Consider the following 18684-nt stretch of genomic DNA (forward strand, 5'->3'; position numbering starts at 1 on the left):
ACTCCATGGACATCCTTTTAGGACGATATAACGACAATCCACCTTGTGAACCAAGATTTGTTTGGATCATACCTAAACATTTAATTCTTTCTTTTTGGCTAAGACACCTGTTTACTCTTCGGTTCAGAGTCTATTTACTTCATGGATCCAAGATACCTTTCTTCTTTGATCTCGAATTGCTTGTTCCCCAACCAATGATATATTGTTCCTTGTACCCAACAATACTTTCTTTTGGGCCTCGTATACACCCCTTTAGGATGATATAACGGAAGTTTATCTTATGAATCAAGAGTTATTTGGATCGTCCCCAAACATTTAATTCATTCTTTTTGGCTAAGATGTCTGTTTACTCTGTGGTTCCAAGTTTATTTTCCCTTTGTGGGTTCCTTTGATACCATTCTGTTGGTGCAAGTTATACTTTTCATCGCTTTCAATCTGCCTTTGTTCTCGTAGTTCCATGAACTACGAATGCTCTGATTTTCTCATTGCACAGTGAGAATACATAGGCACGAGGATGCGAATCCTTGGCGAGCATAATCCTAATTATCCCCTCTTCCGCCTTAAGGAACCATCCATATCTTTCATGAACCATCATCTACCTTCAATCATAATCGTTCACCCTAATGACATATTATTTCTTTGAAACCGAAATACAGTTTTCTTTGGAATTCCATACATACCCTTTTAGGACGCCTAATGAAAAGTCCGTATTTATATCAAGAGTTATTTGTGCTGTCAAACCAAACATTTTATTCCTTCTTTTTTGGCCAATGAGCCTATTTTCGCCTATGGTACAAATTCCATTCCTCCTATGAATTCCAATATACCTTGACCTTTGGTTTTAAGATATACCTCTTCAGTCACCTGTTACCAAAACCCAGATTTTATGACTTTGGTTATTCATTCCATTCATCTCCATGATGCATCCATATTCTACCTTCATTCACTTCATGTGATATACTAGTTATATTTGAGTCAAATACTATATCTCTTTGAGCTCCATCTTGTATCTCCTTGTGAACCAAGAGTTGTTTGTGCTGTAAAACCAAGCATTTAATTCCTTTCTTTTTGGTTATTCCAACACAGTGATACCATGCCTTGGGCCCCTCACTTGTTGGTTCATACCAGTTTTACTCTTGGGTTCATATTTTCACCCTTTGTTGGAGTTCAAATCACATTATCCTTTGGTTTATACCATACTTGTTATCTCACTTCTTTTCATCTCCGACCATCATTTCTATGAACTACAGAGCTTTGAATTCCTCATTGCACTATGAGGATACGTAGGCATGAGGGCCCCAATCCTCACCGAGCACTTTATCTATTTATTATTTTCCCCCTTATTATTTTGCATGTAATCTTTAGATATAACACCCATTCGAGCAAGAACAATCAAAACGGTTCCCATGGAGTACCATAGGTGTAAGGGGCGCTAATACCTTCCCCTTGCAGAACCAACTTCCTTACCCAACATATCTCTTTCCCTCGGGTTTTATCGATGTTTTCCCTTTCCTTTGGGAATAAATAAAGTTTGATTATGACTCTATTGTATGTTCGAGCGTGTGATACGTTCGGGTATATTTCCACTAGCTTCATCTGGCATGGAGGAAACTTCGACTCGTCACCAATTATACCAAAGAAAATATCATTGTGAAAACATGGTGTGTTAACACTACTGCTGAGGATCCACCTGGTCTTGCTGAGGAGTAAAAGGATATATGATCTAACCGGGCAGTCATCAAGACAACTGCAGATTTTCAAGCAAAACGTTCAAACAATCAATCATCTTTTAGGATTCTTTAAGAGGTTACAGCAATGCATAAGGTTTTCTTTAAGCGTAGCTTTTATTATTCCCCAAGTTTTAAAGCATTATGTGATTAAAATAAATTAGTTATTTCGTAAACAAAATACGGGAGAAAAGAAAAGCGATTGATAAAAGAAACTGAATTTTATTGATTGTAAATAGAATTGTACATATGATGCATACAAGGATGAAAAAGTCCTTAAAGAGGATATTGTAAAAATTGAAAAAATAAAAGAAATGGCAATGGGAAATATTTTTGTATTTTTCCATTGATTACAACATTGGCTATCATCCACTGTAGGATCTAAATCCCAATACTTTGCTTCAATTGTCGGTGATTGGATCAATCCTTGGCCATTTAAGATCTAGCTTGTAGCGAGGTAGGCTCAAGGAACATAGTCAAATGCCTTTATCCTTAACTTTTGCCTCAACATTTTTTATCTTTTTTTTTGTCCACTGGGATGCTCATTTTTTCCTAAGTCACCATTTCAGGTTTTTGAATTAGCGAGCTTTATATTTTTATTTGATCCCTAACTTTTGCATGGACAATTAATTTTTTGGTCCATCGGGATAACCATTTTTGCCTAGATTGGTCTCGTGTGAGTCAATCTAGCGGACTTTTATTATCACTTCTTTTCAGGCATAATATTTTTTGACTATGTCAGCATTCACTGGCGATGGCAAATCTTCCCCATCCATTATGGTGAGGATTAGGGCTCCACCTGAGAAGGCCTTCTTGATGATGAAAGATCCTTTGTAGTTGGGAGTCAATTCGCCCCGAGGATCCGAGTGAATAGCAGAATATTTTTTGAGCACGAGTTCTCCTGCGCGGTACTCATGAGGAAGAACTTTCTTATCAAAAGCCCGTTTGAGGCATCTTTGGTACAACTAACCATGGCATATAGACATCAAACGTTTCTCTTCAATCAGATTCAGTTGATAATACCGAGATTGAACCCATTCAGCTTCATCAAGGCCAACCTCCATAATAACCCTGAGTGAGGGAATCTCAACTTCGATCGATAAAACAACCTCCATCCCATACACTAATGAGTATGGAGTTTCCCCAGTGGATGTGCGAACCGAGGTCCTGTAATCGTACAGAGCAAAGGGTAGCATCTCATGTCAATCCTTATATGTTCTGACCATTTTCTGGATGATTCTCTTGATGTTCTTATTAGATGCTTCTATGACACCATTCATCTTGGCAATGGTATGGTGAAGAGTTATAATGCTCGGTCTTAAATTCTTAGAACAACTCCTTCATCATCTTATTGTTGAGGTTATTGACATTGTTAGTGATGATCTTGCTAGGAATTCCATAGTGACCGATTATTTCTTTCTTAATGAACCGAGTAACCACCTGTTGACTGACATTGGCATATGAAGCATCTTCGACCCACTTCGTGAAGTAATCAATAGCAACTAGGATGAATCGATGACCATTAGAAGCTTTTGGTTCTATCATCCCAATCATATCAATAACCCACATAGAGAAGGTCCATGAAGACTTCAGAACGTCCAACGGAGTTGGTGGCACAAAGATCTTGTCACCATATATTTGACACTTGTGGCATCTTTTAATGAAGTTGTAACCGCCAACCTACATTGTTGTCCAGTAATACCGAGCTCGGAGGATCTTCTTGGCCATGGCAGGACCTTTCGCATGTACACCCTTGCAACCTTCATGTATGGACTTTATGATCATGCTAGCTTCGTGTCTATCAATGCATCTGAGCAACAAATAATCATAATTCCTCTTTTATAATACATTACCATTTAAGAAAAACTTGGAAGAAAGTCTGCTTAAAGCTTTCTTATCAGTAATAAATATACCCTTGGGATATTGTTGTTACTCCAAGAATGTCCTAATATCATAGAACCAGGGCTTATCATCAGGATTTGTCTCGATTGCTAGACAATGTGATTTTTCATCCATGTGGTCAATATGGATAGTTGGTGCTTCATTCTTCCATTTGACTTCAAACATGGATGCCAACGTAGCTAGAGCGTCTGCTAACTGACTTTCTTCCCTAGGAATATGATGAAAACATATTTCATCAAAGTATGGCATCAGCTTTCTGATATGCTCTTTATAAGGTATAAACTTGTTATCCCGAGTTTCTCAATCACCTATTACCTGATTAATTACCAAAGATGAATCTCCAAATACCTCAAGAATCTTAATCCTCAAGTCAATGGCCACCTAAATTCCATAGATACATGCCTCATATTCTCACATATTATTGGGATAGTCAAAACATAATCTAGCAGTAAACGGAAGGTGGAAGCCAGTTGGAGAAGTAATAACCACGCCTATTCCATGACCATGAGCATTGGAAGCACCGTCGAACACGAGCGTCCATAACGATCCTGGTCCGGAGCCTTCCTCGGGGCCTGGAATAGCGAAATCTCTGATAAACATGATACCTTCATCTGGAATGTCAAACCTCAATAGTTGATAACCTTCCACAGGTAAATGAGCAATACATAATACTTCCCTTTATCGCCTTCTGAGTAACATATTGGATATCATATTCGGTTAACAACATTTTACACCGAGCAATTCTACTAGTGACAACAGGCTTTTCAAATATATACTTTATCGGATCCATTTTGGATATCAATAAAGTAGTATGGCAAACCATGTATTGTCTCAGGCGTCGAGCAGCCCAAGCCAAAGCACAACAAGTCTTCTCTAAAAGTGAGTATTTGGTCTCACATTCAGTGAACTTGTTGAGATAGTATATTGCATATTATTTCTTTCCTGTTTCATCATGTTGACCCAAAACGCAACCCATAGATTCATCGAGTACCGTGAGGTACATAATAAGAGGCCTACTAGGAACTGGTGGTATGAGGATTGGTAGTTCTTGTAAATACTTTTTTATTTTGTCAAATACCACTTGATAATACTTATTCCACACAATCAATTGATTCTTCCTCAATAACTTGAAGATTGGTTCTTAGGTGGTCGTTAGATGTGATATGAATCTGGAAATATAATTGAATCGACCAAGGAAATATCAGACCTCTTTTTTTGTTTGGGGAGGTGGCATTTCTTGGATGGCTCGAACTTTGTCGGGATCAACCTCAATACCTTTCTGACTGACTATGAAACCCAATAATTTACCAGATCGGACTCTAAAAGTGCGCTTTGCTGGATTCAATCGCAACTTGAACTTCTGGAGTCTGGGAATTTTTTTTGCAGGTGTTCCAAGTGATCATCTTCAGTTATGGATTTGGAAATCATGTCATTCACGTAAACCTTAATCTCTTCATGAATCATATCGTGAAAGAGGGTTACCATGACGTGTTGATATATTGCCCCTGCATTCTTCAAGCCGAACGACATTACTTTGTAGCAATATGTTCCCTAAGGCGTGATAAAAGTTGTCTTCTCCATATCATCAGGTGACATCTTTATCTGATTGTACCTTGAGAAGCCATCCATGAAGGAAAAGATGGAAAACTGAGTTGTATTATCAACCAAAACATCAATGTGAGGCAAAGAGAAATCATCCTTTAGACTCGCTTTATTGAGGTCTCGGTAATCTACTCACATTATGACTTTAGCGTCTTTCTTCGAAATTGGAACGATATTAGTGACCCACTGTGGATATTCAGAAATAGCTAAAAATCCAACATCAAACTGTTTCTTAACCTCTTCTCTGATCTTGAGTGCCATGTCGGGTATGGTCCTTCTAAGCTTCTTCTTAACTGGAGGACATTCATGCTTGAGTGGTAAGTGATGCTCGATAATGTTGGTATCCAATCCTGGCATATCTTGATACCACCAAGCAAAGACGTTGACATATTCATGCAGTAACTTAACCAACTCGGAGTGTACATGCTCGGCAAGAGATGCCCCAAATCTTCAATTCTTTTTTGTCAATTTCAGAACCTAAGTTAATAACATTCACTTGTTCTTTATATGGATGAATCTCTTTTTCTCCATGCTCAAGGAGCCTTGCTAGTTCAGCTGGCAATTCACAATCTTCCTCACTGTCATCTTTAGCTTGATTAATTGGAAGTCCAGACTTACAGCCGATTCTTGCCATGTCGTTATTAATGGTTTTATTTTCTATGCATGTTATAAGCTTATTTTTAGTATGCTTTTTAATAAAGTGGAAAAAAAGAAAAAGAAACTTTTGCCATTTCATTTTTGGGGAAAAAGTAAAAATAACTGAAACAAAAGGGAGCAAAAATTTTTAATGCAAAAAGTACTTTATTTAATCACATAATACTTTTAAAGAAAGAGGCCCTTATAAGCTATCATCTTGTCTCGAGCGAAGACAAGGGATTAAGAAAATAAAATGCATTACATTTTCTCCTTCGGTGAGCTTGAATCCCGGAGGACATCTGCCTACAAAACTGAGATTTTCCTATTTTCTGCCACTAGATTCTCCAATAACTGCCACGGTGTGATCGCCTTGGAAACTTGCACTGCCGAACTTGACAGGATTGAGCTTCTGCTTCCTAGGACTTGCGTTGCAAGCTGATGGACGATAGCCAATACTGAATGTGGCGTGCTTCTCTGTCACATTGACGACTTAACCCCAACCAGCTAACGGAACTTTCTCCAGAGTTTGCTTGGCGCTTTCGATTGAAGATAGGATTGTTGCAGATGGCTGGTCATGATTAGAAGTAGCTGAGCTGACATCTTCAAATTCTAAACAATGGAGTGGAATTTTAATGACCCCTTCATCTGCCACGACATATCTGAACAAAGAAATCTCACTAAGCAATAGGTCCTCTTCACCACAAACTATAACCAATTTGTCGTCGATCAGGAATTTTAACCTTTGGTGCAGTGTAGAAGTGACTGCCCTAGCAGCATGAATCCGAGGTCTACCCAACAGACAACTATATGCCAGATTAATGTCTATGACTTGGAAGGTGATAGTGAACTGATGAGGTCCTACACAGATTGGTAGATCAATCTCGCTAACAACCGACCTTCTAGAGCCATCAAAAGCTCTAACAATCAATGCACTGACCCTCATCTCGGGTCCCTTAAACTGTAACTGACTCAATGTAGCTTTCGAAATCACATTAAGCAAGGAACCGATATCAACAAGAACTCGAGATAGTAGAGAGTCTATACACATGACCAAGATATGCAACGCCTTATTGTGGGCTTTTCCCCCAAGAGGTAATTCTGCTTCATTAAATCCTAAATACTTGTTGGTGGTGATATTCACAACCACATTATCAAATTGATCGACCGTGATATCCTGCATCACGTGAGCAGTATTCAGGATTTTCAACAATGCCTTACGGCGAGCCTTATAACTCAGGAGTAAAGACAAAATGGAGATTTTGGAGGGAGTCTGACCCAACTAATTAACAATTTTGAAGTCACTCTTCTTAATCAATTTGAGGAATTCTTGGCCTTCCTCAACAAAGATACTTTTCCTGTGACCTTCAACCTATTCATCTTCATTTATCATCCCTTTTCCTTTGGAAGTTTCAGATTTTATAGCTTTATCGGGAATAACCTTTGTTACAGCTTGAACAATTGTCACAATCGGAGTGGCGGGTATAGATGCCTCTGCCTACAGAGGAGAAGTAGGAAGAACCCTCTCTTAGGAGGGACAACTGTGGGTGATGGAGACACCCTAGGAGTGTATTTTGGAGCGAATACACGGCCACTATGAGTCATGCCTCCCATTCCAGTTATGTTAATAATTTCAGTATTAGCGAATTTAATTTCTCTTCCATCCACATACGCAGTGGTTTCATACCTCCAAGGCACCGCCTTAGTGTTTTGATATGGGAATGGATCAGGAATACAGATATGGATAGGCTGGATCCTCTTGGGAGGAGCTTCAATCTTCTTTTTTCTGTACACTATGGTTATAGGTTCAATAACAACAATATATTCAACTACCTTTGATCTGGAGAACTGTATCAACCCCTGATTCATCAAATTCTACACACAACCCTTTAAGACGTCACAACAATCAGGATTAGATTCACACATAACACAATCATCATGAATACCATCTAGAAACCCATGTTGTTCAAGCTTACTCAAAACCATGGACATCAGAGTTTTTACATCATCGACCCTCTTGATAGATTCTGTAGCCTCTTCTTCAATTACAACGCTGACTGTTGGCCCCACTATGATTTGGCAGAGCATTTGTGTTTACATTAGGTTTCTCTTATTAAAAGGGAAAAACCTTTTGATTAAGCGCATGAGGCGTGGTAAGCGTATGAGGCATTAGGGTCATATCGGGCATGATAGGGAAGAGTAGTGGGTGGGATTTCTTTTGGCATAATGGCCCCCACATGGATCATATATGGCACCAATTCAGCATATGATACATGTATCTTATACATATGAAGACATTTACTATATTTGTTTGTGTGATTCTGGCCTTGACCTTGACCCCTATTATCACGAGTATTTTGTTGAGTGTGAGCAGGTTGTGCGGGTTGTTGATTATGATTCTGTGGTTGGTACTGGAAAATAGGTTGTTGATACTGGGCGGCAACAACATACAAATAAGGATAATATGACATGGAATCCATAGGAACCTGATACTAAGGGTGGACACTTGTCGTCACGACACTTGTCTCACCGTCCATCTTCTTCATAAAACTCCCATGCAGTTTCTTATTTGCAATTGGCTGAGCAACAAAACCTGTAACTTTCCCTGATTTAACCCCATTCTCAATTCTTTCATCGATATTCACAATAACTGTAAAGTTGGATGAGGAGCTGCCAATCATTTTCTCAAAATACAACCTCTGTAGGGTACCCATAAAGATGTCAATCAATTCATTATAAGACAAAGCTGGCCTGACCCAAGAAGCCATTTCACACCACCACTGAGCGTACTCTTTGAACGTTTCACTGGACTTCTGTGCCTGATTCTACAACTGCAACCTAGTCGATAACATATCAAGATTATACTTATATTGATTCAAAAATGCTTTAGATAAGTCTCTTCATGATCTGATTTTGGTACGTTCCAAACTCATGTACCAATCCAAGGAAGCCCCAGAAAGTATGTCTTGGAAACAATGAATCAACAAGTTATCAATATACGATGCCATCTTTTTGCAATACATCGTAACGTGACTTCGGGGACAACTTAATCCCTTGTACTTTGGCAAATCTGGTACTTTGAACTTCTAAGGAAGAACCACATTCGGAACCAAACATAGATCTCTTGCGTCCACCCCAAAGGCTGAGAAACCTTCAATAACCCTTATTATGTCATCTAACAGCTGGTCATCCACTGGCCTAGCCGGACTAGAATTAGGAATGATGACATGACTGGTTGGTCGAGAGGTATCTTTAGCAATTTCCTGAGCAGGCACAAATTAGGGAGCAAACAACATCTGCGGCGGGTAAGAAAAACCAGGAGACATTGTCTGGGAAGCAACATTCATCATCTGAGGGAACTTCCCTCCAGTTTGAGCATTAAGGGCCTTAGGTTTTCAAGACTGTATATACTAGAGTGTAGGGTTGGCAGGCGCGAAAGGCAACATAGGACAAAAGTTTCCCCAGGATAGAAAAACTGAGTAGCTTGGTATTGATTCGGGTTCATAGGATGAGCTTCCCAAGAAGGAATATGGAAATAGAGGTGAGAGCCTCAATATTCAGCGTCATCATCATGAGTTTCAGCAGGAACCTGGCCTTGTATGTTCTCAGGGCTGACAACATCAACCGTCTGAGGAGATTGTGTAGCGGTGTATTCGTCGCTATATGATTTATTGATTAAACCATAAGCAAAGCATACAAAGGAATCGAGTCGCCACCGCACTTTTATTTATCCAAAGGATTGGCTAAAAAGCGAACAAAAGCCTAAGAAGTTTTACACATAGAAAACTAATGAAAAAGATCAGAGAATCTAGGTAAGGGGTAAATTACGCAATGGGAAGGTGTTAGGCACCCATCACGTCCTAGGTACTCCTAGGGAGCCCTTTTCACACTTGTTGTATAAAAAGTTTATTTGTTTATGACATATTGTACAAACATGAATGGGAAGATGAGAAAAGAATATATAATTTTTATTGTTTTTGTGTTTGAACGGATGAACCCGTTGCCTACGTACCTTCCATGAAAGGTAAGGATCAAAACGCCGTAGTTCGGCTAAAAGATTTCCAAAATATGAGTGAGTTCAATTTTAAAACAAGAGCACTAAGGCTTTTCATTCTCAACGGGAGAAAACTCAACCAATACCAATAATCCCCCATGCGAGGATGGCTTCAACATACTAGTGAGGGGTTAACCCTATAATAAGTATGGAAGACTTACAATCAACTCACTAAGTATGTGGTGAGATTTACATCAACCACTATGAGAATTGAAACCTATGGCTAATGTATGAAAACATATCAACAATGGACAAAGCCACAAAACAATTGAATGGGTGAAGTTAATTGATTATGAGTATTTACAAAATATGGTCATAGTATGATTAAGATTCAATTTAGAAAGAAGTGTTATGAAAAGTGAAGTTTGAAAAGTCAAGGACTTAGGGTCCAGGTTTCTAATTTGAAAAGAGATGAGAATGTTTGCACAACATGTATTTACAAGTTTTAAAAGTCAACAAGTGAAAAGGGGTTTTAAAACAAAAAGGATGCGGATGGAGGAGTGTAAAACTTCCTAGAAGTTCACCTCTTGAAATCATATAGAAGATGATTCAAGCGTGTCCTTTGGAATAGCCAACAATGCAAGTAAGCAAAATAAAGGCAAGGTGATACCGGATGCCATCAATGGACTTATACCAATCTCACAAACAAAGGCGGATACCGAATACCAATCAATGGATTTACACTAATCTCCTAAAACAAAACAATGATACCGGAAGCCGATAAATGGACTTACTCCAATCTCACAAAACAAAAGCGGATACCGGATACCAATCAATGGATTTACACCAATCTCCAAAGAATCAAGACATGGATGTCAGATGCCAATCTATCTGGCCTTATACCGACTTCCAAAGGATGATCATAGGAGTACAAAGGCCAACAACATGGTCTTAAAATTGCATCCTCACAAAGCAAACACAAGCATTAAGCAAAGAGGACATAAGTGGCCAATGAAATGGTCTTACACTCAATCCCTTCCAAATCATAGGATCAATGGCCAATGAATGGACTTATAGTTGATTCCTCAATGGGCAAACTCAAACAAACCACAAAGATATGAAATGATGATCATGCAATAATGAACATTTAATGATGATAAATGCACAAAGGTATGCAAGCAAACATGTACATATGAATCAAACAAAGTCATTTAGCACACACTATAACCAAGCAATTAGGCTCAAGCAAAGGTTAGACTTTAAAAGTCAACTGGAATGGGGTAAGTGGTGCTCTTAACCTTAACATTGAGAGTTAAGGTGAAGCAGATGAAAGGATATGAGGGGTGTGCCTCATTGCTCTTATCCCTGGTCAGAGAGAGCATTGAATATCAGAAGGTGTGGGAGTTCAGAAAGTTGGAACTCTCTCCACAAGTTAATGACTCTATAGATCTTGGGCTTTTACTCACTATGCATCAACACATGTGGTGTGAGCAAGGTGAGTGACACACAGAATAGTAGGAGATGGATTACACATCTCTTTTGTCTACCAATTGCCTTATCAAAAGGACTTTTCCTGCTTGGGGACAAAGATAAACAATCACAAGCATTGCCTCTTAAGGAGGACTTCAGACAAGTGCCTGACTAAGTAACAAGCCAGGTCTTCCAGACTACATGAAGAAGAGATATTATACCTCAGTGCTTAAGCTATCAAGCAAAGCAAAAGCAAGTTCACAAAGGAACAATAGCAACTAAGGTACCTGAAATCAATCCAATTCAATCAGTACTCAAGTCACAAAAGTCAAACAAATGAACCAACAGTCAACAGACAATGTACAATCAAACAATCAAGGCTATATTGTGCAAAGCACAAGCTCAACTCAAGTGAGCTAAAGCATCCTACAAAACAAATCAAGTTAGTCCATATCAATCAAATAAACCAAACTCAATCAACTTGAATTAACCTCCTTAAAGCAATTGCTTCTTCAACCTGAAAATCAAACTCAAACATGAGAAGTAGACCACTAGGACAAATCCTAGGGTCAAAGGAGGAGAAATAGACCAAAACAGAATATGAAAATTGGTAAGAATCAAGATTAATCAAATAAGAACAAAGTCCAATTGGTCTCATATCAAAACTATGCACCAAATCTATTTCACAAACAACTCATGTCAAACTAGGCAAGTTGAGAACTCAATGATGTAAACAGAATGAACCAACTCAAATCAAATCAAAAATGGCTCAATAAATTCCAAGAAAAATCATGCTTAAATAGAACACATCAAATGAGCAACATACCAAAAATCATGGCATTTGGATAAGTGGAAGCATGTCAATTAAAATCAACAAATCAAGGTATACAAAAACAAGCTCAAACAAGACCTCAAATGGTACATCAAGTTCATGCAATCCTAAAACAGAAATGACATAAGATAAATGATCCAAACTAAAACCAAAATGAACTTCAACATGTTAAGAATCAATGTACAAAATTTCAAGTCCATATGATAATGCATGAGAATTTCACAAATCATGAAAGTTGAACACTCAACAAAAGTCCAAACATGACAAACCAGAAGAGAAAATCTCAAACAAATCGGAAATGGATCCAAAAATTCTACAAAAAATCATGCTCAAACAAGACATCCAGAAGTGTCATAATGCAAAAATTCAGTGCAATTGGCAAATGAATGGCATGGTAAATAAAATCAGCAAGTTGGACAAGAAATGGTGTGACACACATTGTCACACCTACAATGATCAGCTCATATCTCACAATCCAAAAATGAAAAAATAGCAAACCACATACCAAAATGACCAGGAATGAGTCTAGTTTATGCATGCAAATTTTCAGGTTCATTGGATCAAGCATCATGATTTCATAAACAAAAGAGCAAGTAAGGTGCAAGGAATGACATACATGAACAAACCCTAGGCAATTTTTAAATCTAACCGAGCACAAATTCTAGAAAAATATCCAAAAAATAGTAGACATTGCAAGGATCATGGCATAAAAAACCTCATGTGAATTGGATTATTATTTTGAGAGTTATGATTTTTTTGAATGAAGAAAGAAATTAAAAAAATATGAAGGGAAGCATATGAACATGTGAAGTATAAGTGGAAAAAATGCAAAAGGCCATAAATGGAATTGCCTTGGAGCGGGATCGAACCGCGTGGGAATTCAAAATGGAAAGTGCGCCATGAGCAAAACACGGTCGTTTAGACCGGAACCCTAGCGCATGCATGCATGCTGTAGCACGTGAATCCGCAGGTAAAAACGCAGCTAGCGCGATGAAGGCTGCAAGTAAATCCGCAGGAAATCTCCAGCGGTCAAGAACACATGAAGATCTTCATGATCTTCATGCACGATTTTTCCAGAAAAAATGGAATGTTCCAGAAACGTAAATTGCGCATTGCATATCAAAGATCTAACATTAGGCAACAAGAATCCACAACTAACACGTCCAAAAACATTAAATCAAGCATGAATCGATCAAAGTAAAAATCAATCATCGAACTTCAAATCAACCGTTCTCTCTCATTTTGGCATGGTTTAACATGATTCAAAGCTTATTCAATTCAGGAATCAAAGATCTATAATATTAATACGAGAAAAAGCAAGATTATGAGAACTAGTTTGTGACCTCTTGGAGCAACAGAAGCGGATTCAGCTGGAAATAGGTCTTGTAATGCTTGGAGGATCTTCTACAATGCTTATGGAGATGTTTAGAAGGAAGATCGAAGCTCAGCTATGCACGATTCCACAGTTTCAAGACTTCACCATTGTTGATGTTCTTGCTTTGTGGAGCTTTGATTTGCACGAATTTCAGTTGAATCTTGATTGAATGTTGCTCAACAATGATGCTTGATGATGAACAAAGCAAGAACAATGCCAATTACTTGAAGAAAATGAGAGAAAAAATTGAAAAAGTTGAGAGAATTTTGAGATGAAAAATTTTAGATCTCAAAAAATGAATTGTGGTTAGGGTTTTTCTGTTATGATTTCACTTATATACCTCTAATTAACCAAGTTTAATCATGATTAATCAATTGGTAATGGAAAATTAGTGAAAACCACATGTTGGAGCAAATTGCCAAAACCACCCTTATGCATGTGCATGGCATGAATAGTGCACGAATTTTACTTTGAATAAACTTCAAATATTGTTTGGAGGCAAATGGAACTGATTGGAAATGAATAAAATGCATAATTTTCAAATTCACTTTTTCCCTCCAAAATTCAAATTAATTCAAGTGAAAAAATGAAATATTTTTGTGATGAAATTTGATGGAATGTGATGCATGATTATGATAGTGCACATCAAGAGAAAATTGCTCCAACAAGAACCACATGGATTGGCCTTTTGATGCAAAAGTTATGCCTTGTTGAAGTTCAAAATTCCTTGCCAATGATTTGATCATAACTTGCCAACCACAAATGAGAAATGGATGTTCTTGGACTTTTTGGAAAGGTGAGAGCAAGATCTTCAACTTTCATGTTGGACAAAATTTGATTTGAAGCTTTCTTGGACATGTAATCTTGAGGAGAATACCTTTCCATTTTTGGCAGTTTGAAATTACAGGTCACTTACTATTTTTGGCAACTTTTCATCTGACCTCAAATCCTTCAATGATGATGTTTGACATGTTATATGAGACTTGTATGGACATGAATGAGACCTTTCTAACCATCTCCCACCATCAAATCTCTGATTTTATGCACAGTTGACCACAGTTGACTTTGCTAGGGTTTTGGTTGACTGAACAATGCTTTGAGGAAATCGAAGCCTCTACCACTTGAGATCTTGATTCAAAATGATGTCACAACTCATATGAACTCTTGATGAATGATCATGGTGCCCAAATTCTTCAGAATGGCCACCATCTATGGCTCAATGAATGCCTTTGACTGGTTTGACCTAATGTTGCTTCATCTGCAAGTAACAAGGTTAGATGACATATTTTTGTACTTTGGGTTAGTAAACAAATGAAAAGAAATGATATACAAATGCAAAACATGCTTGGTGATCAAGAACCACTCTCAAAAGATGACCCACCCACAAGGAGGAAGGCAAGGTGCACAATGATCCTTGAGGCAATGATATGATATGATATGATGTCATGAGGGATCTTAGGGACAAAATTGGGGTCTTACAGATGCCCCTATTTAAGGTCATTCTAGCCGGAGAAATGAAGTTTAGAAATCTTCATCTCGACGCGGTAGAATGGGCTTAAATAACAGTAATGAGACAAATTTTGGTCCCTAAGAGACCTCATGATGCAGATGTATGCATGTAAAAGACACAAACTCTATGGGAATATGGTTCGCACAGAAGAAAAGACGATCCGTCGGAGTAATACACTCACCAGGAACCTAACAGGACTCTTATGGGGAGAATAAAAAGAGAAATAAATGCGTGAGCAGGACACGACTCTGAATTGGGGAAACAGAAAACAGACTGGAGACTTTACTGGGGAAGTAAAGGACTCACACTGGGGAAAAGAAAATTCCAAAAGACGATACATCCACTGGAAAGACACGAGCTGACTCAAACTATCCACAAAGGATACTTCGGATAAAAATCCGGACTCGGACCAGGAAACGATTCACAAAGAACCTCCCTGCCGGGGAAAATTGCATATATTGGGGAAAACGCCAATACAGCAAAGGGGAAAAAATCACAACAGGAAACTCCACTGGAGAAGTGTCTAACAAAGAGACTCTCACTGGGAAAAGCAACAAGGTGAGGTGTTACCGGTATAAGGGTAACAAACTCAGGAAGAATGAATATCTAAGACCGGTATAAGGGTGAGAGATATCAATCAACCAACATCTGAGAAAGACCTGAAAAAGGTATACCAACTCAGGAAAATCTGACTCCACAGGGGACCAAGGTCATAATAGGGAGCAGAAAGGAAGGAACACCAGGGATACCGAGGTATATAATAGGTGACCGACTAAAGCGTGAATTGGTTTTTACTGCCAACACACTTATCATCCGAAAGGAGGGCTTGGAAAAGCAAATCGACTTACAGGATGGACATTCGAATCCACAACGGGAAGACGAATCTTACTCAACTGGGGACACAAACTCAAAGAGTGCATGAGATATACTATCCATTACCGTCAGAACATGGATAGAATACTCGCATGAGATATATTATCTATTACCGTCAGAACGTAGATAATATACTCGCATGGTAAGAAACACCAAGGATACCGGTTACTGGGCATATAATAGGCGATCTACCGAAAACGTGAATTGGTTTTTACTGCCAAAACACTCATCATCCAAAACACAAACTGGTTAAAGGATGGGAATTCGATTCTACAAAGAATACGAATCTTACTCTACTGGGGAAGATCAACAAATGACTCCAACCAAAGAGTGAACAGAGATACATTATTCATTACCGTCAGAACGTGAATAACATACTCGAAAGGAAGAGACACCAGAGATACCGGTTAGGGCATATAATAGGTGACTAACCAAAAAGAGAGACAATCGATACCAAGCATACGGGTAAACGAAAGACAACTCAAAGGGATAAATTGCAAGCATCCGACAATTATCCAAGAAAGAGAATATTCGATTCCGCAAAGGAAAAAAAACGAATCTTACTCGACTAGGGAAACACAAAAGGCTTCGAATGAAGAGTGCATGATATATATTATCCATTACCGTCAGAACGTGGATAACATACTCGCATGGAAGATTATCCATAATCGGTTACTGGGTTAATAAAGGATAAATCGACCGAAAAGAAAGGCATCGGGATACCAAACTAGGTATATAAAGATGACCAATCAAAGGGAGCAACAATCATTACCAAGCAAACGGGTAAATGAAAGAAGACTCACTGGGGATGAATTGCTATCAACCGGCAATTATCCACAAGCAAAGGGAGGAATATCAACATCAAATATTGAATGAAGATAACCACAAGGAGTAACCATCATCGGTTAGGATGAACAACTAGGTTAACTCTGCAAAGGGAGAAATTAGGGTTTACAACTACCGAATACGGGGTAGAATACCAAAACTCTGGCTGAGGGATAAAATTGCTAGCAACCGACAATTATCCACCTGTACCACGAGGCACAAACTCCGCTGGGAATAAAACCACAACGACACCAAATTCCGCCAACAACCAGAACGAACCACAAAGGTTACCTCTGCTAGGGGAAAGAAATAGGACTTACGACTACCGAATACGGGGTAGTAGCCATCAACTCTGATGAGGATAAAAGATTTAGGGCTTACATCCGTCGAATACTGGGTGGAAAACCAACGACTCCACGTGGGAAATGAAAGAATCACAAATCCGCACGGGAACAAAATAGGGTTTATAACAAACCACAAACTCTGTTGGAGAGTACGAAAATCAGGATTTACGACTACCGAAAATTGGGTAGAAAACCGAATCAACTCTTGCTAAGGAATAAAAGGTATATAACCACAAATTCCATCAAGAAGAAGGAACATAGGACTTACAACTACCGGTTACTGGGTAGAGGCCCAAAAAGATCTCGCTGGGGATAAATGAATTGATGCCGGTTACTGGGCAATTTATTCACTCATTCCACAGGGAAGCACAAGAAACGGTTGACAAATGCCAATTCGGGGTCGATCCGAAAAGACAAACAGAATCGAAACTCATCCTATGAGGATATAACTCAATAGGAAAATCCATCCCAATATATGTGTTGGGAGGAAACGGAAGAAAGCGTCATCCACGAGGATAATCTCAGTGGGGAACTGCAGAAGGAAAAACAGACGTTTTCTACTTATGGGGATGACTCTATATGGAGAGATTTTAACACCCGACATCTGCTTGGGAAGATCTATTGGAGATCTATATCACCCATAACAGGAGAACAACAAACAAAAGATATATGGCAAAAATGCAACATGAATATCTGAATGTTTATGAATATGCATGAATATGCGTGATTTATGTTTGATGAATGCTGACAAAACAGACATTGCTAACACAACAGGTCCAGGGATCAAACGCCCGGTACTATACTTCCAGGGGAAAAACCAACTGGAAAGCCAATCTGCTGGAGATCTACATGCTGAAAAGCAAAGATCTGCGGGAAGGCAAAAGATCAGAGATATCACAAAATCTCTGAGTAATGGATCAACAACAACCCAACTGGCACAGAAAGTCACAACAGGCATAAACAGCCACAAAGACGAATCTGTTGGGGAAACAGGAGAAATCCCAAAATATCTGCAGGGGGAATCTTCAGTATCAACTGAGAACTGCACAAAGCGAGAACTGCTATGAAAGCAACTCCACACAACTCCACTGGGGAACAACCCACTGAGGGAGAACAGATCGTCCACGTAGAATCTAACTGCACAAGCAACTCTACATGGGGGAAAACAAAATAACCACTCCATCGGGAATACACCCCTGGAGGAAAAACAGATCACACCAGTAGATTCTGCAACAAGCCACTCTACTGAGGATCAAAACAATAAGGAAATCAGCCCAAACTCTGGATGCCAGACCACCAACCAACCCTACTGGGGAACAAAGATTTCACCAAGCATAAACTTCTACAAAATCAACTCTGTTGAGGATATCAACTCTGACGGAGACTCTGAGGGAATTATCACAGATGCAATCCTGACTCTGACGGGGATTCTGGTTTTGTTGGAGATACCAACTCTTTTGGGGATTTTGCATAAATACAATCCACCAAACCACGAATCTACTGGCAGATCTACTGGGGAAATCCACGGAGGGACCCGCTGAGGATATGGAAGAGAGCTAGGGAATCAACCACCAAATGCTAACCCTTCTGAGGAGAA

Source organism: Lathyrus oleraceus, chromosome 5 (assembly GCF_024323335.1).
Source record: "Lathyrus oleraceus cultivar Zhongwan6 chromosome 5, CAAS_Psat_ZW6_1.0, whole genome shotgun sequence".
In the NCBI taxonomy this organism is placed as follows: Eukaryota; Viridiplantae; Streptophyta; class Magnoliopsida; order Fabales; family Fabaceae; genus Lathyrus; species Lathyrus oleraceus.